The sequence below is a fragment of the Schistocerca nitens genome, chromosome 4 (assembly GCF_023898315.1).
Source record: "Schistocerca nitens isolate TAMUIC-IGC-003100 chromosome 4, iqSchNite1.1, whole genome shotgun sequence".
NCBI lineage: Eukaryota > Metazoa > Arthropoda > Insecta > Orthoptera > Acrididae > Schistocerca > Schistocerca nitens.
In genome coordinates this window covers 616,185,400-616,208,499 of record NC_064617.1, presented here as the reverse complement: position 1 = coordinate 616,208,499, position 23,100 = coordinate 616,185,400, and the positions used below count along the sequence as shown (strand labels likewise).

The 23,100-nt window shown below is 42.4% G+C and overlaps 12 non-coding genes and 1 pseudogene across 12 annotated transcripts; all 13 read right to left on the bottom strand.

The window, feature by feature from the left end:
• Nucleotides 1–38: 38 nt before the first annotated feature.
• Nucleotides 39–129, bottom strand: LOC126254573 (small nucleolar RNA U3; annotated as a pseudogene).
• A 2,413-nt stretch (nt 130–2,542) lies between these two features.
• LOC126254642 (U5 spliceosomal RNA) lies at nt 2,543–2,661 on the bottom strand. Its single transcript, XR_007546300.1, has one exon. It is a non-coding gene; the product is annotated as a U5 spliceosomal RNA (small nuclear RNA).
• A 953-nt stretch (nt 2,662–3,614) lies between these two features.
• LOC126254387 (small nucleolar RNA U3) lies at nt 3,615–3,821 on the bottom strand. The gene has a single exon (XR_007546082.1). It is a non-coding gene; the product is annotated as a small nucleolar RNA U3 (small nucleolar RNA).
• A 2,408-nt stretch (nt 3,822–6,229) lies between these two features.
• LOC126254641 (U5 spliceosomal RNA) lies at nt 6,230–6,348 on the bottom strand. The gene has a single exon (XR_007546299.1). It is a non-coding gene; the product is annotated as a U5 spliceosomal RNA (small nuclear RNA).
• Nucleotides 6,349–7,301: 953 nt separating this feature from the next.
• LOC126254551 (small nucleolar RNA U3) lies at nt 7,302–7,508 on the bottom strand. Its single transcript, XR_007546222.1, has one exon. It is a non-coding gene; the product is annotated as a small nucleolar RNA U3 (small nucleolar RNA).
• Nucleotides 7,509–9,902: 2,394 nt separating this feature from the next.
• Nucleotides 9,903–10,021, bottom strand: LOC126254640 (U5 spliceosomal RNA). The gene has a single exon (XR_007546298.1). It is a non-coding gene; the product is annotated as a U5 spliceosomal RNA (small nuclear RNA).
• Nucleotides 10,022–10,974: 953 nt separating this feature from the next.
• LOC126254386 (small nucleolar RNA U3) lies at nt 10,975–11,181 on the bottom strand. The gene has a single exon (XR_007546081.1). It is a non-coding gene; the product is annotated as a small nucleolar RNA U3 (small nucleolar RNA).
• A 2,394-nt stretch (nt 11,182–13,575) lies between these two features.
• LOC126254639 (U5 spliceosomal RNA) lies at nt 13,576–13,694 on the bottom strand. The gene has a single exon (XR_007546297.1). It is a non-coding gene; the product is annotated as a U5 spliceosomal RNA (small nuclear RNA).
• Nucleotides 13,695–14,647: 953 nt separating this feature from the next.
• LOC126254385 (small nucleolar RNA U3) lies at nt 14,648–14,854 on the bottom strand. Its single transcript, XR_007546080.1, has one exon. It is a non-coding gene; the product is annotated as a small nucleolar RNA U3 (small nucleolar RNA).
• A 2,397-nt stretch (nt 14,855–17,251) lies between these two features.
• Nucleotides 17,252–17,370, bottom strand: LOC126254636 (U5 spliceosomal RNA). The gene has a single exon (XR_007546296.1). It is a non-coding gene; the product is annotated as a U5 spliceosomal RNA (small nuclear RNA).
• Nucleotides 17,371–18,323: 953 nt separating this feature from the next.
• Nucleotides 18,324–18,530, bottom strand: LOC126254552 (small nucleolar RNA U3). The gene has a single exon (XR_007546223.1). It is a non-coding gene; the product is annotated as a small nucleolar RNA U3 (small nucleolar RNA).
• A 2,400-nt stretch (nt 18,531–20,930) lies between these two features.
• On the bottom strand, nt 20,931–21,049 carry LOC126254635 (U5 spliceosomal RNA). Its single transcript, XR_007546295.1, has one exon. It is a non-coding gene; the product is annotated as a U5 spliceosomal RNA (small nuclear RNA).
• A 953-nt stretch (nt 21,050–22,002) lies between these two features.
• LOC126254384 (small nucleolar RNA U3) lies at nt 22,003–22,209 on the bottom strand. The gene has a single exon (XR_007546079.1). It is a non-coding gene; the product is annotated as a small nucleolar RNA U3 (small nucleolar RNA).
• Between the last annotated feature and the right edge of the window lie 891 nt (nt 22,210–23,100).

The following is a 23,100-nucleotide window of genomic DNA, read 5'->3' as shown; positions in this document are numbered from 1 at the left end:
GAATCTTGATCGCAAGCCTCACGCTCAGGGAGAGTGCTACCACTCATCATCGTGGTTACGTCTACTCCAGCGTTGAACTAGAGAGAGTTGAAGACATACTACAGAAATGATCCTGTGAAGTATGATCTTGCTTGCAAGCTATCACCGCTCGCTACTTATGCCACGAGACCGTCAACACGCCCTACGAGAATACGACACATTCTTCACATTTCGCGATTTACTTATCGAAGAATTTCTTAAGCTCAGACATTCTGCAAAGAACCTACTTCTACCCTTACTTGGCCGCAATGATCTCACTCGGCTATTTTTGTGCGCTACCAGTGCTTCTTGCGTTCCGAAATGAGAGACCATTGCCTCAGGCGAGACTGTATGTAAACACCGCTTGCACCTCCGGCCGCTAGATGGGGGCCTGGGGCACATACAGTAGCTTTCTATGGCGCAAGCAGACATGCCAAATAGCCACTGAAAGAGAAACACACAAGAGGGCATTCATAGGACTCTTGTGCTTTCTTTAAAACCGCCTCTCTCTTCGAAAATTTTCGCACCGCACTAGCTTATTCACCTCACCCTAACAGTGCGAACTCTTGTCGATATTTGGCCACTTTCATGCATACTTCCTCTTTCGTTTCACTTTGCGTCTTACTTGATACCCGCCCAAGAGCTGCTGATATACAATACTCGCAATAAATGTGTTTCTCTCTGTACCTCTCGTCGCCTATCACGAGTATTGCTTCTCCTCACATGGCAATTATGAAAACACCCACAGCTAAACAAACACTTCCTTCAAGCGCCACGTCCATACTATCAATCATACACTACTAATTTCACAGCTACTTGCTCCACTAATACATTTCTTATGTCTACTGTTAAACAGATGAAGAATCAAAGTATACAACAAGTCCCTATGAACATCACTGTCAGGACATTTTACAGACCTACGCATACCATGCCAATCTTTATGCTTCAACTATGATGGCCCATGTGCTATGAATAAAGAAATTTCTCATAAAATAACAAATAATCTTACAACTATACAAATACTCCGACAAGCTCCTTACTAAAATGCTAGATGTTTAGCAATCCCCCCCATCATCTCAGAATAATCTCAAGCAGTGCTTTCATCCCATGAGCACTTCTTTGCAAACAAAACCACAAACTACTTTTTATACTAGCTTCCTTGTCACAGTGAACAGGGAACTAATGCTAGTGCCTCAGTTTACTAAAAAGCTTTTTTCGCTTGCAACATATAAACTACCAACTTGAACCTCTGGGATTTTCAAACACACACACACACACACACACACACACACACACACACAGAAAACTTAATTCCACAGAAATTTAGGAGTAACAGTGGTTACCTCACATTTTCATACATACTCAAATAGCTACTTCTGTGCACTTCACACAATGTTCTCATCGTGTTCCAACAGAGAACACACTAATCACTATGAATGGATTCTGGTAAAAGAGCATTAAAAAAAACGAACAGCCTGATCAAAGTGATTATCTGCACATCCTCTGCCAATAACATGTCACTCTATACCCGAGGGAAACTAAAATGCAGGGAAAGGAGCTTTGTTGTGACCACTGTGTCGGTATTTCATCATTTACTGACCAAAGTCTTCTCAAGCCAAGTATGCACCAGCTCTGTGTATGGCTGGGTCAATCAAGAGCCCCTATCAATTTTACTTAAAAGACAAGCAGCATCAACAACTCACAGGAGGCACTGAACATTTTTACCATTATCTGCACCACCTTCCACTGATTTATTGAAGAAGAAACTGCAAAGTCTGGCCAATTTTGTACACAAGTAATCTTGAAAACATTGGAGTCAACAGCAGATACATAGTTTCCAAGACTGTAGCAAGGAACAACCCTTCAATTTCAAGATTTATCTCTCACTGAGACACATCATACCCAAACTACACCTAGCAGGAAATTGCTACTCAATTCATTTCTAGCTATCTATGTCATATTCAACAACTGTCTCTTTCTCACCTAAATCTTCTACAAAACTGAGTACACTGTTATGAACAAAGAACCAATGCCACATTATGGCAACAAGCCAGTGCCACTAATATCCACTCTATTGAAAACAATTGAAATACTCATCCTGCCCAACTAACCACCATCTTCAGCCCAAATCTCACTCACATCATACCTACAAATCACAAACTTCTGCGGTAAAAATTATTTTGGCTTTCAAAACAAAATCTACTTATCACATACCAGTATTTATTACAAAGACAATCATTCATCATTCACTTCCAAATATCAGCTTATATGCTGTTGTGCAACTGCAGTGCAAGTAAACATTCTCAAATCATCTACAACTGAGGTACGGAAAGGGTTCACCAAGAGTTTGCAGGACAATAAATAGCTCTGCCCCCCTCTACCCCCCCCCCTCTCTCTCTCTCTACACAATCGTCTAACACACTGCACGCCATTTCAGGCCAAACGTGATCCGCTAATTCACGCCCTTCATTCTCACAACACAATCTACCTCTTGCTACTCACATTACGTTTTACTTGTGATTGTGGCTCAGCAATAGCCGAGCACTACAAAAAATACCTTCTAGACTCATTTAATGTTCCCCTCCACGGAAATCTTTAGTAAAAGGCGAAAGATTTATTCGGTTTGAAGGGAAACCAGAGTGCCGATCAACGCCCTCACTTCAATACTTATGGCTGCTTCTCTATTACTTCTCCGCGAGAACGCCGAAAATTCTTGCCGTCTTGTCTACTTCTCTACCGTCAACAGACTTCCAGTGTCATGCAAGCACACACCCCAAACTAACTGTCAACGCTGAAATAAGTGTCTGCCAACTGTCGTCGCTATTACTCTTTAGATAACTATTTTCATCATTTCTGTCACCATTCAAGCTGCTTCATTACCTCACCTGCCGACAGATGGCAGCACGCATAATTCCTGTCGGCGACCCACCGTCCGACATACAACGTCCGACACACAACTGCCCGCACTGCTCTGCATCTAACACTAATCTCTCTCCTCCCCACCACACTCGTTCACTCAAAAAACTGACAACTAGATAGTTCTTTGTACGCAAAACTAGGCCACATCACACGCAACGTGTATGTAGATGTATGGTGCAAGGGAAATATCCCCCTGCTCCCACACAACTAATTAATACTAGTTGACAACAGAAATAAAATTTCTGTCGATAGTATTTTAACCAGTCTTATTCATTTGCGAATTTCATGCATTCCTTCTTGCAGATAACACTGCCTTGCAAATCACTCAATTCATGTTTGCTAGCCAAACGTGCTCCTCCTAAATGTTTCGTACATCATGCATTAGTGGTGATTATCGAGACTGTGTTGTGTGTCAGCTTTTTATGGTCATCAATTGCACTCTTCTTGTGTTGCTCACTCATTCTTGTAACTCAAAAGTACGTCGTTGTCATCCAAGCCTAGCACTTGGAGCAGGCCAAATCAAATGGCTCGTCCCCGTGCCACTCGAGAAACTTCCACGAGGCTTTCATGACATGTCGCAATCGAAGTCTTTCCACAACCTGTAGCGACATTTCTGCAACGACGCGGGTCCCGATACCAACAGTATGACTTATGCTTCTAATCTATATAATAAAACCACCACTCGGAAAGCGCTATTCCCTTCCCACATCCCTCAGAATGTGGTGAACGATCATCGATTACAACCAAGATGCGATGAATCTTGATCGCAAGCCTCACGCTCAGGGAGAGTGCTACCACTCATCATCGTGGTTACGTCTACTCCAGCGTTGAACTAGAGAGAGTTGAAGACATACTACAGAAATGATCCTGTGAAGTATGATCTTGCTTGCAAGCTATCACCGCTCGCTACTTATGCCACGAGACCGTCAACACGCCCTACGAGAATACGACACATTCTTCACATTTCGCGATTTACTTATCGAAGAATTTCTTAAGCTCAGACATTCTGCAAAGAACCTACTTCTACCCTTACTTGGCCGCAATGATCTCACTCGGCTATTTTTGTGCGCTACCAGTGCTTCTTGCGTTCCGAAATGAGAGACCATTGCCTCAGGCGAGACTGTATGTAAACACCGCTTGCACCTCCGGCCGCTAGATGGGGGCCTGGGGCACATACAGTAGCTTTCTATGGCGCAAGCAGACATGCCAAATAGCCACTGAAAGAGAAACACACAAGAGGGCATTCATAGGACTCTTGTGCTTTCTTTAAAACCGCCTCTCTCTTCGAAAATTTTCGCACCGCACTAGCTTATTCACCTCACCCTAACAGTGCGAACTCTTGTCGATATTTGGCCACTTTCATGCATACTTCCTCTTTCGTTTCACTTTGCGTCTTACTTGATACCCGCCCAAGAGCTGCTGATATACAATACTCGCAATAAATGTGTTTCTCTCTGTACCTCTCGTCGCCTATCACGAGTATTGCTTCTCCTCACATGGCAATTATGAAAACACCCACAGCTAAACAAACACTTCCTTCAAGCGCCACGTCCATACTATCAATCATACACTACTAATTTCACAGCTACTTGCTCCACTAATACATTTCTTATGTCTACTGTTAAACAGATGAAGAATCAAAGTATACAACAAGTCCCTATGAACATCACTGTCAGGACATTTTACAGACCTACGCATACCATGCCAATCTTTATGCTTCAACTATGATGGCCCATGTGCTATGAATAAAGAAATTTCTCATAAAATAACAAATAATCTTACAACTATACAAATACTCCGACAAGCTCCTTACTAAAATGCTAGATGTTTAGCAATCCCCCCCATCATCTCAGAATAATCTCAAGCAGTGCTTTCATCCCATGAGCACTTCTTTGCAAACAAAACCACAAACTACTTTTTATACTAGCTTCCTTGTCACAGTGAACAGGGAACTAATGCTAGTGCCTCAGTTTACTAAAAAGCTTTTTTCGCTTGCAACATATAAACTACCAACTTGAACCTCTGGGATTTTCAAACACACACACACACACACACACACACACACAGAAAACTTAATTCCACAGAAATTTAGGAGTAACAGTGGTTACCTCACATTTTCATACATACTCAAATAGCTACTTCTGTGCACTTCACACAATGTTCTCATCGTGTTCCAACAGAGAACACACTAATCACTATGAATGGATTCTGGTAAAAGAGCATTAAAAAAAACGAACAGCCTGATCAAAGTGATTATCTGCACATCCTCTGCCAATAACATGTCACTCTATACCCGAGGGAAACTAAAATGCAGGGAAAGGAGCTTTGTTGTGACCACTGTGTCGGTATTTCATCATTTACTGACCAAAGTCTTCTCAAGCCAAGTATGCACCAGCTCTGTGTATGGCTGGGTCAATCAAGAGCCCCTATCAATTTTACTTAAAAGACAAGCAGCATCAACAACTCACAGGAGGCACTGAACATTTTTACCATTATCTGCACCACCTTCCACTGATTTATTGAAGAAGAAACTGCAAAGTCTGGCCAATTTTGTACACAAGTAATCTTGAAAACATTGGAGTCAACAGCAGATACATAGTTTCCAAGACTGTAGCAAGGAACAACCCTTCAATTTCAAGATTTATCTCTCACTGAGACACATCATACCCAAACTACACCTAGCAGGAAATTGCTACTCAATTCATTTCTAGCTATCTATGTCATATTCAACAACTGTCTCTTTCTCACCTAAATCTTCTACAAAACTGAGTACACTGTTATGAACAAAGAACCAATGCCACATTATGGCAACAAGCCAGTGCCACTAATATCCACTCTATTGAAAACAATTGAAATACTCATCCTGCCCAACTAACCACCATCTTCAGCCCAAATCTCACTCACATCATACCTACAAATCACAAACTTCTGCGGTAAAAATTATTTTGGCTTTCAAAACAAAATCTACTTATCACATACCAGTATTTATTACAAAGACAATCATTCATCATTCACTTCCAAATATCAGCTTATATGCTGTTGTGCAACTGCAGTGCAAGTAAACATTCTCAAATCATCTACAACTGAGGTACGGAAAGGGTTCACCAAGAGTTTGCAGGACAATAAATAGCTCTGCCCCCCTCTACCCCCCCCCCCTCTCTCTCTCTCTCTACACAATCGTCTAACACACTGCACGCCATTTCAGGCCAAACGTGATCCGCTAATTCACGCCCTTCATTCTCACAACACAATCTACCTCTTGCTACTCACATTACGTTTTACTTGTGATTGTGGCTCAGCAATAGCCGAGCACTACAAAAAATACCTTCTAGACTCATTTAATGTTCCCCTCCACGGAAATCTTTAGTAAAAGGCGAAAGATTTATTCGGTTTGAAGGGAAACCAGAGTGCCGATCAACGCCCTCACTTCAATACTTATGGCTGCTTCTCTATTACTTCTCCGCGAGAACGCCGAAAATTCTTGCCGTCTTGTCTACTTCTCTACCGTCAACAGACTTCCAGTGTCATGCAAGCACACACCCCAAACTAACTGTCAACGCTGAAATAAGTGTCTGCCAACTGTCGTCGCTATTACTCTTTAGATAACTATTTTCATCATTTCTGTCACCATTCAAGCTGCTTCATTACCTCACCTGCCGACAGATGGCAGCACGCATAATTCCTGTCGGCGACCCACCGTCCGACATACAACGTCCGACACACAACTGCCCGCACTGCTCTGCATCTAACACTAATCTCTCTCCTCCCCACCACACTCGTTCACTCAAAAAACTGACAACTAGATAGTTCTTTGTACGCAAAACTAGGCCACATCACACGCAACGTGTATGTAGATGTATGGTGCAAGGGAAATATCCCCCTGCTCCCACACAACTAATTAATACTAGTTGACAACAGAAATAAAATTTCTGTCGATAGTATTTGAACCAGTCTTATTCATTTGCGAATTTCATGCATTCCTTCTTGCAGATAACACTGCCTTGCAAATCACTCAATTCATGTTTGCTAGCCAAACGTGCTCCTCCTAAATGTTTCGTACATCATGCATTAGTGGTGATTATCGAGACTGTGTTGTGTGTCAGCTTTTTATGGTCATCAATTGCACTCTTCTTGTGTTGCTCACTCATTCTTGTAACTCAAAAGTACGTCGTTGTCATCCAAGCCTAGCACTTGGAGCAGGCCAAATCAAATGGCTCGTCCCCGTGCCACTCGAGAAACTTCCACGAGGCTTTCATGACATGTCGCAATCGAAGTCTTTCCACAACCTGTAGCGACATTTCTGCAACGACGCGGGTCCCGATACCAACAGTATGACTTATGCTTCTAATCTATATAATAAAACCACCACTCGGAAAGCGCTATTCCCTTCCCACATCCCTCAGAATGTGGTGAACGATCATCGATTACAACCAAGATGCGATGAATCTTGATCGCAAGCCTCACGCTCAGGGAGAGTGCTACCACTCATCATCGTGGTTACGTCTACTCCAGCGTAGAACTAGAGAGAGTTGAAGACATACTACAGAAATGATCCTGTGAAGTATGATCTTGCTTGCAAGCTATCACCGCTCGCTACTTATGCCACGAGACCGTCAACACGCCCTACGAGAATACGACACATTCTTCACATTTCGCGATTTACTTATCGAAGAATTTCTTAAGCTCAGACATTCTGCAAAGAACCTACTTCTACCCTTACTTGGCCGCAATGATCTCACTCGGCTATTTTTGTGCGCTACCAGTGCTTCTTGCGTTCCGAAATGAGAGACCATTGCCTCAGGCGAGACTGTATGTAAACACCGCTTGCACCTCCGGCCGCTAGATGGGGGCCTGGGGCACATACAGTAGCTTTCTATGGCGCAAGCAGACATGCCAAATAGCCACTGAAAGAGAAACACACAAGAGGGCATTCATAGGACTCTTGTGCTTTCTTTAAAACCGCCTCTCTCTTCGAAAATTTTCGCACCGCACTAGCTTATTCACCTCACCCTAACAGTGCGAACTCTTGTCGATATTTGGCCACTTTCATGCATACTTCCTCTTTCGTTTCACTTTGCGTCTTACTTGATACCCGCCCAAGAGCTGCTGATATACAATACTCGCAATAAATGTGTTTCTCTCTGTACCTCTCGTCGCCTATCACGAGTATTGCTTCTCCTCACATGGCAATTATGAAAACACCCACAGCTAAACAAACACTTCCTTCAAGCGCCACGTCCATACTATCAATCATACACTACTAATTTCACAGCTACTTGCTCCACTAATACATTTCTTATGTCTACTGTTAAACAGATGAAGAATCAAAGTATACAACAAGTCCCTATGAACATCACTGTCAGGACATTTTACAGACCTACGCATACCATGCCAATCTTTATGCTTCAACTATGATGGCCCATGTGCTATGAATAAAGAAATTTCTCATAAAATAACAAATAATCTTACAACTATACAAATACTCCGACAAGCTCCTTACTAAAATGCTAGATGTTTAGCAATCCCCCCCATCATCTCAGAATAATCTCAAGCAGTGCTTTCATCCCATGAGCACTTCTTTGCAAACAAAACCACAAACTACTTTTTATACTAGCTTCCTTGTCACAGTGAACAGGGAACTAATGCTAGTGCCTCAGTTTACTAAAAAGCTTTTTTCGCTTGCAACATATAAACTACCAACTTGAACCTCTGGGATTTTCAAACACACACACACACACACAGAAAACTTAATTCCACAGAAATTTAGGAGTAACAGTGGTTACCTCACATTTTCATACATACTCAAATAGCTACTTCTGTGCACTTCACACAATGTTCTCATCGTGTTCCAACAGAGAACACACTAATCACTATGAATGGATTCTGGTAAAAGAGCATTAAAAAAAACGAACAGCCTGATCAAAGTGATTATCTGCACATCCTCTGCCAATAACATGTCACTCTATACCCGAGGGAAACTAAAATGCAGGGAAAGGAGCTTTGTTGTGACCACTGTGTCGGTATTTCATCATTTACTGACCAAAGTCTTCTCAAGCCAAGTATGCACCAGCTCTGTGTATGGCTGGGTCAATCAAGAGCCCCTATCAATTTTACTTAAAAGACAAGCAGCATCAACAACTCACAGGAGGCACTGAACATTTTTACCATTATCTGCACCACCTTCCACTGATTTATTGAAGAAGAAACTGCAAAGTCTGGCCAATTTTGTACACAAGTAATCTTGAAAACATTGGAGTCAACAGCAGATACATAGTTTCCAAGACTGTAGCAAGGAACAACCCTTCAATTTCAAGATTTATCTCTCACTGAGACACATCATACCCAAACTACACCTAGCAGGAAATTGCTACTCAATTCATTTCTAGCTATCTATGTCATATTCAACAACTGTCTCTTTCTCACCTAAATCTTCTACAAAACTGAGTACACTGTTATGAACAAAGAACCAATGCCACATTATGGCAACAAGCCAGTGCCACTAATATCCACTCTATTGAAAACAATTGAAATACTCATCCTGCCCAACTAACCACCATCTTCAGCCCAAATCTCACTCACATCATACCTACAAATCACAAACTTCTGCGGTAAAAATTATTTTGGCTTTCAAAACAAAATCTACTTATCACATACCAGTATTTATTACAAAGACAATCATTCATCATTCACTTCCAAATATCAGCTTATATGCTGTTGTGCAACTGCAGTGCAAGTAAACATTCTCAAATCATCTACAACTGAGGTACGGAAAGGGTTCACCAAGAGTTTGCAGGACAATAAATAGCTCTGCCCCCCTCTACCCCCCCCCCCTCTCTCTCTCTCTACACAATCGTCTAACACACTGCACGCCATTTCAGGCCAAACGTGATCCGCTAATTCACGCCCTTCATTCTCACAACACAATCTACCTCTTGCTACTCACATTACGTTTTACTTGTGATTGTGGCTCAGCAATAGCCGAGCACTACAAAAAATACCTTCTAGACTCATTTAATGTTCCCCTCCACGGAAATCTTTAGTAAAAGGCGAAAGATTTATTCGGTTTGAAGGGAAACCAGAGTGCCGATCAACGCCCTCACTTCAATACTTATGGCTGCTTCTCTATTACTTCTCCGCGAGAACGCCGAAAATTCTTGCCGTCTTGTCTACTTCTCTACCGTCAACAGACTTCCAGTGTCATGCAAGCACACACCCCAAACTAACTGTCAACGCTGAAATAAGTGTCTGCCAACTGTCGTCGCTATTACTCTTTAGATAACTATTTTCATCATTTCTGTCACCATTCAAGCTGCTTCATTACCTCACCTGCCGACAGATGGCAGCACGCATAATTCCTGTCGGCGACCCACCGTCCGACATACAACGTCCGACACACAACTGCCCGCACTGCTCTGCATCTAACACTAATCTCTCTCCTCCCCACCACACTCGTTCACTCAAAAAACTGACAACTAGATAGTTCTTTGTACGCAAAACTAGGCCACATCACACGCAACGTGTATGTAGATGTATGGTGCAAGGGAAATATCCCCCTGCTCCCACACAACTAATTAATACTAGTTGACAACAGAAATAAAATTTCTGTCGATAGTATTTGAACCAGTCTTATTCATTTGCGAATTTCATGCATTCCTTCTTGCAGATAACACTGCCTTGCAAATCACTCAATTCATGTTTGCTAGCCAAACGTGCTCCTCCTAAATGTTTCGTACATCATGCATTAGTGGTGATTATCGAGACTGTGTTGTGTGTCAGCTTTTTATGGTCATCAATTGCACTCTTCTTGTGTTGCTCACTCATTCTTGTAACTCAAAAGTACGTCGTTGTCATCCAAGCCTAGCACTTGGAGCAGGCCAAATCAAATGGCTCGTCCCCGTGCCACTCGAGAAACTTCCACGAGGCTTTCATGACATGTCGCAATCGAAGTCTTTCCACAACCTGTAGCGACATTTCTGCAACGACGCGGGTCCCGATACCAACAGTATGACTTATGCTTCTAATCTATATAATAAAACCACCACTCGGAAAGCGCTATTCCCTTCCCACATCCCTCAGAATGTGGTGAACGATCATCGATTACAACCAAGATGCGATGAATCTTGATCGCAAGCCTCACGCTCAGGGAGAGTGCTACCACTCATCATCGTGGTTACGTCTACTCCAGCGTTGAACTAGAGAGAGTTGAAGACATACTACAGAAATGATCCTGTGAAGTATGATCTTGCTTGCAAGCTATCACCGCTCGCTACTTATGCCACGAGACCGTCAACACGCCCTACGAGAATACGACACATTCTTCACATTTCGCGATTTACTTATCGAAGAATTTCTTAAGCTCAGACATTCTGCAAAGAACCTACTTCTACCCTTACTTGGCCGCAATGATCTCACTCGGCTATTTTTGTGCGCTACCAGTGCTTCTTGCGTTCCGAAATGAGAGACCATTGCCTCAGGCGAGACTGTATGTAAACACCGCTTGCACCTCCGGCCGCTAGATGGGGGCCTGGGGCACATACAGTAGCTTTCTATGGCGCAAGCAGACATGCCAAATAGCCACTGAAAGAGAAACACACAAGAGGGCATTCATAGGACTCTTGTGCTTTCTTTAAAACCGCCTCTCTCTTCGAAAATTTTCGCACCGCACTAGCTTATTCACCTCACCCTAACAGTGCGAACTCTTGTCGATATTTGGCCACTTTCATGCATACTTCCTCTTTCGTTTCACTTTGCGTCTTACTTGATACCCGCCCAAGAGCTGCTGATATACAATACTCGCAATAAATGTGTTTCTCTCTGTACCTCTCGTCGCCTATCACGAGTATTGCTTCTCCTCACATGGCAATTATGAAAACACCCACAGCTAAACAAACACTTCCTTCAAGCGCCACGTCCATACTATCAATCATACACTACTAATTTCACAGCTACTTGCTCCACTAATACATTTCTTATGTCTACTGTTAAACAGATGAAGAATCAAAGTATACAACAAGTCCCTATGAACATCACTGTCAGGACATTTTACAGACCTACGCATACCATGCCAATCTTTATGCTTCAACTATGATGGCCCATGTGCTATGAATAAAGAAATTTCTCATAAAATAACAAATAATCTTACAACTATACAAATACTCCGACAAGCTCCTTACTAAAATGCTAGATGTTTAGCAATCCCCCCCATCATCTCAGAATAATCTCAAGCAGTGCTTTCATCCCATGAGCACTTCTTTGCAAACAAAACCACAAACTACTTTTTATACTAGCTTCCTTGTCACAGTGAACAGGGAACTAATGCTAGTGCCTCAGTTTACTAAAAAGCTTTTTTCGCTTGCAACATATAAACTACCAACTTGAACCTCTGGGATTTTCAAACACACACACACACACACAGAAAACTTAATTCCACAGAAATTTAGGAGTAACAGTGGTTACCTCACATTTTCATACATACTCAAATAGCTACTTCTGTGCACTTCACACAATGTTCTCATCGTGTTCCAACAGAGAACACACTAATCACTATGAATGGATTCTGGTAAAAGAGCATTAAAAAAAACGAACAGCCTGATCAAAGTGATTATCTGCACATCCTCTGCCAATAACATGTCACTCTATACCCGAGGGAAACTAAAATGCAGGGAAAGGAGCTTTGTTGTGACCACTGTGTCGGTATTTCATCATTTACTGACCAAAGTCTTCTCAAGCCAAGTATGCACCAGCTCTGTGTATGGCTGGGTCAATCAAGAGCCCCTATCAATTTTACTTAAAAGACAAGCAGCATCAACAACTCACAGGAGGCACTGAACATTTTTACCATTATCTGCACCACCTTCCACTGATTTATTGAAGAAGAAACTGCAAAGTCTGGCCAATTTTGTACACAAGTAATCTTGAAAACATTGGAGTCAACAGCAGATACATAGTTTCCAAGACTGTAGCAAGGAACAACCCTTCAATTTCAAGATTTATCTCTCACTGAGACACATCATACCCAAACTACACCTAGCAGGAAATTGCTACTCAATTCATTTCTAGCTATCTATGTCATATTCAACAACTGTCTCTTTCTCACCTAAATCTTCTACAAAACTGAGTACACTGTTATGAACAAAGAACCAATGCCACATTATGGCAACAAGCCAGTGCCACTAATATCCACTCTATTGAAAACAATTGAAATACTCATCCTGCCCAACTTACCACCATCTTCAGCCCAAATCTCACTCACATCATACCTACAAATCACAAACTTCTGCGGTAAAAATTATTTTGGCTTTCAAAACAAAATCTACTTATCACATACCAGTATTTATTACAAAGACAATCATTCATCATTCACTTCCAAATATCAGCTTATATGCTGTTGTGCAACTGCAGTGCAAGTAAACATTCTCAAATCATCTACAACTGAGGTACGGAAAGGGTTCACCAAGAGTTTGCAGGACAATAAATAGCTCTGCCCCCCTCTACCCCCCCCCCCTCTCTCTCTCTCTACACAATCGTCTAACACCCTGCACGCCATTTCAGGCCAAACGTGATCCGCTAATTCACGCCCTTCATTCTCACAACACAATCTACCTCTTGCTACTCACATTACGTTTTACTTGTGATTGTGGCTCAGCAATAGCCGAGCACTACAAAAAATACCTTCTAGACTCATTTAATGTTCCCCTCCACGGAAATCTTTAGTAAAAGGCGAAAGATTTATTCGGTTTGAAGGGAAACCAGAGTGCCGATCAACGCCCTCACTTCAATACTTATGGCTGCTTCTCTATTACTTCTCCGCGAGAACGCCGAAAATTCTTGCCGTCTTGTCTACTTCTCTACCGTCAACAGACTTCCAGTGTCATGCAAGCACACACCCCAAACTAACTGTCAACGCTGAAATAAGTGTCTGCCAACTGTCGTCGCTATTACTCTTTAGATAACTATTTTCATCATTTCTGTCACCATTCAAGCTGCTTCATTACCTCACCTGCCGACAGATGGCAGCACGCATAATTCCTGTCGGCGACCCACCGTCCGACATACAACGTCCGACACACAACTGCCCGCACTGCTCTGCATCTAACACTAATCTCTCTCCTCCCCACCACACTCGTTCACTCAAAAAACTGACAACTAGATAGTTCTTTGTACGCAAAACTAGGCCACATCACACGCAACGTGTATGTAGATGTATGGTGCAAGGGAAATATCCCCCTGCTCCCACACAACTAATTAATACTAGTTGACAACAGAAATAAAATTTCTGTCGATAGTATTTGAACCAGTCTTATTCATTTGCGAATTTCATGCATTCCTTCTTGCAGATAACACTGCCTTGCAAATCACTCAATTCATGTTTGCTAGCCAAACGTGCTCCTCCTAAATGTTTCGTACATCATGCATTAGTGGTGATTATCGAGACTGTGTTGTGTGTCAGCTTTTTATGGTCATCAATTGCACTCTTCTTGTGTTGCTCACTCATTCTTGTAACTCAAAAGTACGTCGTTGTCATCCAAGCCTAGCACTTGGAGCAGGCCAAATCAAATGGCTCGTCCCCGTGCCACTCGAGAAACTTCCACGAGGCTTTCATGACATGTCGCAATCGAAGTCTTTCCACAACCTGTAGCGACATTTCTGCAACGACGCGGGTCCCGATACCAACAGTATGACTTATGCTTCTAATCTATATAATAAAACCACCACTCGGAAAGCGCTATTCCCTTCCCACATCCCTCAGAATGTGGTGAACGATCATCGATTACAACCAAGATGCGATGAATCTTGATCGCAAGCCTCACGCTCAGGGAGAGTGCTACCACTCATCATCGTGGTTACGTCTACTCCAGCGTTGAACTAGAGAGAGTTGAAGACATACTACAGAAATGATCCTGTGAAGTATGATCTTGCTTGCAAGCTATCACCGCTCGCTACTTATGCCACGAGACCGTCAACACGCCCTACGAGAATACGACACATTCTTCACATTTCGCGATTTACTTATCGAAGAATTTCTTAAGCTCAGACATTCTGCAAAGAACCTACTTCTACCCTTACTTGGCCGCAATGATCTCACTCGGCTATTTTTGTGCGCTACCAGTGCTTCTTGCGTTCCGAAATGAGAGACCATTGCCTCAGGCGAGACTGTATGTAAACACCGCTTGCACCTCCGGCCGCTAGATGGGGGCCTGGGGCACATACAGTAGCTTTCTATGGCGCAAGCAGACATGCCAAATAGCCACTGAAAGAGAAACACACAAGAGGGCATTCATAGGACTCTTGTGCTTTCTTTAAAACCGCCTCTCTCTTCGAAAATTTTCGCACCGCACTAGCTTATTCACCTCACCCTAACAGTGCGAACTCTTGTCGATATTTGGCCACTTTCATGCATACTTCCTCTTTCGTTTCACTTTGCGTCTTACTTGATACCCGCCCAAGAGCTGCTGATATACAATACTCGCAATAAATGTGTTTCTCTCTGTACCTCTCGTCGCCTATCACGAGTATTGCTTCTCCTCACATGGCAATTATGAAAACACCCACAGCTAAACAAACACTTCCTTCAAGCGCCACGTCCATACTATCAATCATACACTACTAATTTCACAGCTACTTGCTCCACTAATACATTTCTTATGTCTACTGTTAAACAGATGAAGAATCAAAGTATACAACAAGTCCCTATGAACATCACTGTCAGGACATTTTACAGACCTACGCATACCATGCCAATCTTTATGCTTCAACTATGATGGCCCATGTGCTATGAATAAAGAAATTTCTCATAAAATAACAAATAATCTTACAACTATACAAATACTCCGACAAGCTCCTTACTAAAATGCTAGATGTTTAGCAATCCCCCCCATCATCTCAGAATAATCTCAAGCAGTGCTTTCATCCCATGAGCACTTCTTTGCAAACAAAACCACAAACTACTTTTTATACTAGCTTCCTTGTCACAGTGAACAGGGAACTAATGCTAGTGCCTCAGTTTACTAAAAAGCTTTTTTCGCTTGCAACATATAAACTACCAACTTGAACCTCTGGGATTTTCAAACACACACACACACACACACACAGAAAACTTAATTCCACAGAAATTTAGGAGTAACAGTGGTTACCTCACATTTTCATACATACTCAAATAGCTACTTCTGTGCACTTCACACAATGTTCTCATCGTGTTCCAACAGAGAACACACTAATCACTATGAATGGATTCTGGTAAAAGAGCATTAAAAAAACGAACAGCCTGATCAAAGTGATTATCTGCACATCCTCTGCCAATAACATGTCACTCTATACCCGAGGGAAACTAAAATGCAGGGAAAGGAGCTTTGTTGTGACCACTGTGTCGGTATTTCATCATTTACTGACCAAAGTCTTCTCAAGCCAAGTATGCACCAGCTCTGTGTATGGCTGGGTCAATCAAGAGCCCCTATCAATTTTACTTAAAAGACAAGCAGCATCAACAACTCACAGGAGGCACTGAACATTTTTACCATTATCTGCACCACCTTCCACTGATTTATTGAAGAAGAAACTGCAAAGTCTGGCCAATTTTGTACACAAGTAATCTTGAAAACATTGGAGTCAACAGCAGATACATAGTTTCCAAGACTGTAGCAAGGAACAACCCTTCAATTTCAAGATTTATCTCTCACTGAGACACATCATACCCAAACTACACCTAGCAGGAAATTGCTACTCAATTCATTTCTAGCTATCTATGTCATATTCAACAACTGTCTCTTTCTCACCTAAATCTTCTACAAAACTGAGTACACTGTTATGAACAAAGAACCAATGCCACATTATGGCAACAAGCCAGTGCCACTAATATCCACTCTATTGAAAACAATTGAAATACTCATCCTGCCCAACTAACCACCATCTTCAGCCCAAATCTCACTCACATCATACCTACAAATCACAAACTTCTGCGGTAAAAATTATTTTGGCTTTCAAAACAAAATCTACTTATCACATACCAGTATTTATTACAAAGACAATCATTCATCATTCACTTCCAAATATCAGCTTATATGCTGTTGTGCAACTGCAGTGCAAGTAAACATTCTCAAATCATCTACAACTGAGGTACGGAAAGGGTTCACCAAGAGTTTGCAGGACAATAAATAGCTCTGCCCCCCTCTACCCCCCCCCCCTCTCTCTCTCTCTACACAATCGTCTAACACACTGCACGCCATTTCAGGCCAAACGTGATCCGCTAATTCACGCCCTTCATTCTCACAACACAATCTACCTCTTGCTACTCACATTACGTTTTACTTGTGATTGTGGCTCAGCAATAGCCGAGCACTACAAAAAATACCTTCTAGACTCATTTAATGTTCCCCTCCACGGAAATCTTTAGTAAAAGGCGAAAGATTTATTCGGTTTGAAGGGAAACCAGAGTGCCGATCAACGCCCTCACTTCAATACTTATGGCTGCTTCTCTATTACTTCTCCGCGAGAACGCCGAAAATTCTTGCCGTCTTGTCTACTTCTCTACCGTCAACAGACTTCCAGTGTCATGCAAGCACACACCCCAAACTAACTGTCAACGCTGAAATAAGTGTCTGCCAACTGTCGTCGCTATTACTCTTTAGATAACTATTTTCATCATTTCTGTCACCATTCAAGCTGCTTCATTACCTCACCTGCCGACAGATGGCAGCACGCATAATTCCTGTCGGCGACCCACCGTCCGACATACAACGTCCGACACACAACTGCCCGCACTGCTCTGCATCTAACACTAATCTCTCTCCTCCCCACCACACTCGTTCACTCAAAAAACTGACAACTAGATAGTTCTTTGTACGCAAAACTAGGCCACATCACACGCAACGTGTATGTAGATGTATGGTGCAAGGGAAATATCCCCCTGCTCCCACACAACTAATTAATACTAGTTGACAACAGAAATAAAATTTCTGTCGATAGTATTTGAACCAGTCTTATTCATTTGCGAATTTCATGCATTCCTTCTTGCAGATAACACTGCCTTGCAAATCACTCAATTCATGTTTGCTAGCCAAACGTGCTCCTCCTAAATGTTTCGTACATCATGCATTAGTGGTGATTATCGAGACTGTGTTGTGTGTCAGCTTTTTATGGTCATCAATTGCACTCTTCTTGTGTTGCTCACTCATTCTTGTAACTCAAAAGTACGTCGTTGTCATCCAAGCCTAGCACTTGGAGCAGGCCAAATCAAATGGCTCGTCCCCGTGCCACTCGAGAAACTTCCACGAGGCTTTCATGACATGTCGCAATCGAAGTCTTTCCACAACCTGTAGCGACATTTCTGCAACGACGCGGGTCCCGATACCAACAGTATGACTTATGCTTCTAATCTATATAATAAAACCACCACTCGGAAAGCGCTATTCCCTTCCCACATCCCTCAGAATGTGGTGAACGATCATCGATTACAACCAAGATGCGATGAATCTTGATCGCAAGCCTCACGCTCAGGGAGAGTGCAACCACTCATCATCGTGGTTACGTCTACTCCAGCGTTGAACTAGAGAGAGTTGAAGACATACTACAGAAATGATCCTGTGAAGTATGATCTTGCTTGCAAGCTATCACCGCTCGCTACTTATGCCACGAGACCGTCAACACGCCCTACGAGAATACGACACATTCTTCACATTTCGCGATTTACTTATCGAAGAATTTCTTAAGCTCAGACATTCTGCAAAGAACCTACTTCTACCCTTACTTGGCCGCAATGATCTCACTCGGCTATTTTTGTGCGCTACCAGTGCTTCTTGCGTTCCGAAATGAGATACCATTGCCTCAGGCGAGACTGTATGTAAACACCGCTTGCACCTCCGGCCGCTAGATGGGGGCCTGGGGCACATACAGTAGCTTTCTATGGCGCAAGCAGACATGCCAAATAGCCACTGAAAGAGAAACACACAAGAGGGCATTCATAGGACTCTTGTGCTTTCTTTAAAACCGCCTCTCTCTTCGAAAATTTTCGCACCGCACTAGCTTATTCACCTCACCCTAACAGTGCGAACTCTTGTCGATATTTGGCCACTTTCATGCATACTTCCTCTTTCGTTTCACTTTGCGTCTTACTTGATACCCGCCCAAGAGCTGCTGATATACAATACTCGCAATAAATGTGTTTCTCTCTGTACCTCTCGTCGCCTATCACGAGTATTGCTTCTCCTCACATGGCAATTATGAAAACACCCACAGCTAAACAAACACTTCCTTCAAGCGCCACGTCCATACTATCAATCATACACTACTAATTTCACAGCTACTTGCTCCACTAATACATTTCTTATGTCTACTGTTAAACAGATGAAGAATCAAAGTATACAACAAGTCCCTATGAACATCACTGTCAGGACATTTTACAGACCTACGCATACCATGCCAATCTTTATGCTTCAACTATGATGGCCCATGTGCTATGAATAAAGAAATTTCTCATAAAATAACAAATAATCTTACAACTATACAAATACTCCGACAAGCTCCTTACTAAAATGCTAGATGTTTAGCAATCCCCCCCCCATCATCTCAGAATAATCTCAAGCAGTGCTTTCATCCCATGAGCACTTCTTTGCAAACAAAACCACAAACTACTTTTTATACTAGCTTCCTTGTCACAGTGAACAGGGAACTAATGCTAGTGCCTCAGTTTACTAAAAAGCTTTTTTCGCTTGCAACATATAAACTACCAACTTGAACCTCTGGGATTTTCAAACACACACACACACACACACACAGAAAACTTAATTCCACAGAAATTTAGGAGTAACAGTGGTTACCTCACATTTTCATACATACTCAAATAGCTACTTCTGTGCACTTCACACAATGTTCTCATCGTGTTCCAACAGAGAACACACTAATCACTATGAATGGATTCTGGTAAAAGAGCATTAAAAAAAACGAACAGCCTGATCAAAGTGATTATCTGCACATCCTCTGCCAATAACATGTCACTCTATACCCGAGGGAAACTAAAATGCAGGGAAAGGAGCTTTGTTGTGACCACTGTGTCGGTATTTCATCATTTACTGACCAAAGTCTTCTCAAGCCAAGTATGCACCAGCTCTGTGTATGGCTGGGTCAATCAAGAGCCCCTATCAATTTTACTTAAAAGACAAGCAGCATCAACAACTCACAGGAGGCACTGAACATTTTTACCATTATCTGCACCACCTTCCACTGATTTATTGAAGAAGAAACTGCAAAGTCTGGCCAATTTTGTACACAAGTAATCTTGAAAACATTGGAGTCAACAGCAGATACATAGTTTCCAAGACTGTAGCAAGGAACAACCCTTCAATTTCAAGATTTATCTCTCACTGAGACACATCATACCCAAACTACACCTAGCAGGAAATTGCTACTCAATTCATTTCTAGCTATCTATGTCATATTCAACAACTGTCTCTTTCTCACCTAAATCTTCTACAAAACTGAGTACACTGTTATGAACAAAGAAGCAATGCCACATTATGGCAACAAGCCAGTGCCACTAATATCCACTCTATTGAAAACAATTGAAATACTCATCCTGCCCAACTAACCACCATCTTCAGCCCAAATCTCACTCACATCATACCTACAAATCACAAACTTCTGCGGTAAAAATTATTTTGGCTTTCAAAACAAAATCTACTTATCACATACCAGTATTTATTACAAAGACAATCATTCATCATTCACTTCCAAATATCAGCTTATATGCTGTTGTGCAACTGCAGTGCAAGTAAACATTCTCAAATCATCTACAACTGAGGTACGGAAAGGGTTCACCAAGAGTTTGCAGGACAATAAATAGCTCTGCCCCCCTCTACCCCCCCCCCTCTCTCTCTCTCTACACAATCGTCTTAACACACTGCACGCCATTTCAGGCCAAACGTGATCCGCTAATTCACGCCCTTCATTCTCACAACACAATCTACCTCTTGCTACTCACATTACGTTTTACTTGTGATTGTGGCTCAGCAATAGCCGAGCACTACAAAAAATACCTTCTAGACTCATTTAATGTTCCCCTCCACGGAAATCTTTAGTAAAAGGCGAAAGATTTATTCGGTTTGAAGGGAAACCAGAGTGCCGATCAACGCCCTCACTTCAATACTTATGGCTGCTTCTCTATTACTTCTCCGCGAGAACGCCGAAAATTCTTGCCGTCTTGTCTACTTCTCTACCGTCAACAGACTTCCAGTGTCATGCAAGCACACACCCCAAACTAACTGTCAACGCTGAAATAAGTGTCTGCCAACTGTCGTCGCTATTACTCTTTAGATAACTATTTTCATCATTTCTGTCACCATTCAAGCTGCTTCATTACCTCACCTGCCGACAGATGGCAGCACGCATAATTCCTGTCGGCGACCCACCGTCCGACATACAACGTCCGACACACAACTGCCCGCACTGCTCTGCATCTAACACTAATCTCTCTCCTCCCCACCACACTCGTTCACTCAAAAAACTGACAACTAGATAGTTCTTTGTACGCAAAACTAGGCCACATCACACGCAACGTGTATGTAGATGTATGGTGCAAGGGAAATATCCCCCTGCTCCCACACAACTAATTAATACTAGTTGACAACAGAAATAAAATTTCTGTCGATAGTATTTGAACCAGTCTTATTCATTTGCGAATTTCATGCATTCCTTCTTGCAGATAACACTGCCTTGCAAATCACTCAATTCATGTTTGCTAGCCAAACGTGCTCCTCCTAAATGTTTCGTACATCATGCATTAGTGGTGATTATCGAGACTGTGTTGTGTGTCAGCTTTTTATGGTCATCAATTGCACTCTTCTTGTGTTGCTCACTCATTCTTGTAACTCAAAAGTACGTCGTTGTCATCCAAGCCTAGCACTTGGAGCAGGCCAAATCAAATGGCTCGTCCCCGTGCCACTCGAGAAACTTCCACGAGGCTTTCATGACATGTCGCAATCGAAGTCTTTCCACAACCTGTAGCGACATTTCTGCAACGACGCGGGTCCCGATACCAACAGTATGACTTATGCTTCTAATCTATATAATAAAACCACCACTCGGAAAGCGCTATTCCCTTCCCACATCCCTCAGAATGTGGTGAACGATCATCGATTACAACCAAGATGCGATGAATCTTGATCGCAAGCCTCACGCTCAGGGAGAGTGCTACCACTCATCATCGTGGTTACGTCTACTCCAGCGTTGAACTAGAGAGAGTTGAAGACATACTACAGAAATGATCCTGTGAAGTATGATCTTGCTTGCAAGCTATCACCGCTCGCTACTTATGCCACGAGACCGTCAACACGCCCTACGAGAATACGACACATTCTTCACATTTCGCGATTTACTTATCGAAGAATTTCTTAAGCTCAGACATTCTGCAAAGAACCTACTTCTACCCTTACTTGGCCGCAATGATCTCACTCGGCTATTTTTGTGCGCTACCAGTGCTTCTTGCGTTCCGAAATGAGAGACCATTGCCTCAGGCGAGACTGTATGTAAACACCGCTTGCACCTCCGGCCGCTAGATGGGGGCCTGGGGCACATACAGTAGCTTTCTATGGCGCAAGCAGACATGCCAAATAGCCACTGAAAGAGAAACACACAAGAGGGCATTCATAGGACTCTTGTGCTTTCTTTAAAACCGCCTCTCTCTTCGAAAATTTTCGCACCGCACTAGCTTATTCACCTCACCCTAACAGTGCGAACTCTTGTCGATATTTGGCCACTTTCATGCATACTTCCTCTTTCGTTTCACTTTGCGTCTTACTTGATACCCGCCCAAGAGCTGCTGATATACAATACTCGCAATAAATGTGTTTCTCTCTGTACCTCTCGTCGCCTATCACGAGTATTGCTTCTCCTCACATGGCAATTATGAAAACACCCACAGCTAAACAAACACTTCCTTCAAGCGCCACGTCCATACTATCAATCATACACTACTAATTTCACAGCTACTTGCTCCACTAATACATTTCTTATGTCTACTGTTAAACAGATGAAGAATCAAAGTATACAACAAGTCCCTATGAACATCACTGTCAGGACATTTTACAGACCTACGCATACCATGCCAATCTTTATGCTTCAACTATGATGGCCCATGTGCTATGAATAAAGAAATATCTCATAAAATAACAAATA